The sequence below is a fragment of the Mus caroli genome, chromosome 3, assembly GCF_900094665.2.
Source record: "Mus caroli chromosome 3, CAROLI_EIJ_v1.1, whole genome shotgun sequence".
NCBI lineage: Eukaryota > Metazoa > Chordata > Mammalia > Rodentia > Muridae > Mus > Mus caroli.
The window spans coordinates 97327549-97328697 of record NC_034572.1 but is presented as its reverse complement, the minus strand read 5'-3'; the positions used below and the strand labels follow the sequence as shown (position 1 = coordinate 97328697).

The following is a 1149-nucleotide window of genomic DNA, read 5'->3' as shown; positions in this document are numbered from 1 at the left end:
ATAGATAGATAGATAGATAGATAGATAGATATAAACACACACATATATTGCCAAGGAGATGGCTTAGTGGATAAAGATGTTCTTTGCCAAGCCTAGAAACCTAATTTCAATCTTTTGAGACCCACAAGATAGTTCCTACAAGTTGTCCTTTGGCTTCTACACATATGCTATGGCATGGTGCACATACACATGCACATACATAAATTTCTTAAAGATAACCATGAAATAAAATAATGTATCTATTGAGGACAGAAACCTTACTGTGGAGACAAAAACAAAAGAAAAACTCCCCACTCTAACAGTCAGACCTGACTGTTCAGAGCTGGGTTAAGTAACTTGTAATGGCTTAAGCAAACAGCTGGAGCTTAACTCCTAATGACCTCTGCTCCTGTATCAGTTACTGTTCTTTGCTGTGGGTGGTTCACGACAGGGCTTTTCTGTGTAGTCCTAACTGTCCTAGAACTGCCCTGTAGGAAGGAGTTTATCCTTACAGTCTGTAATACCAGGGACAGATTGAAGGCAAGGTGGCAGGCATGGTGGCAAGAACTGGAAGAGGAGAGTTCACATCGCAAACCCCAAGCACAGATGAGAGAGTGAGCCAGAAACAGTACAAGGTAATCAATCTCCAAGCCAGACCTCAGTGACAGACTTCTTCCAGCAGGGCTGCACACCACCCAACCTCCCCATGCAGTGCCACTAACTGGGAACCAAGGGCTCAAGGACTTAAGACTATGGGGACATCATTCAACCACCACACCACCTTACCCCAAATGGTCAGTCTCAGGAAAAACAAGTTGAGTTAGAGAATTTTTAACTGTTGGGCAGTGGTGGCGCACGCCTTTAATCCCAGCACTCAGGAGGCAGAATGCAGGTGGATTTCTGAGTTCAAGGCCAGCTTGGTCTACAGACTGAGTTCTCGGACAACCAGGATTACACAGAGAAATCCTATTTGGGTTGGGGAGGGGGCGTAGAAAAATTTGACCTAATAATAAAATAAGCAATTTGTCTATTTACATAAAGATGAATCGGCTGGCGAGATGGCTCAGTGGGTAAGAGCACTGACTGCTCTTCCAAAGGTCCTGAGTTCAAATCCCAGCAACCACATGGTGGCTCACAACCATCCGTAATGAGATCTGACGCCCTCTTCTG

At 44.6% G+C, this 1149-nt stretch overlaps 1 pseudogene; it reads left to right on the top strand.

The window, feature by feature from the left end:
• The window catches only part of LOC110291898, a 9771-nt pseudogene that overhangs the window by 7949 nt on the left and 673 nt on the right, over nt 1-1149 (top strand).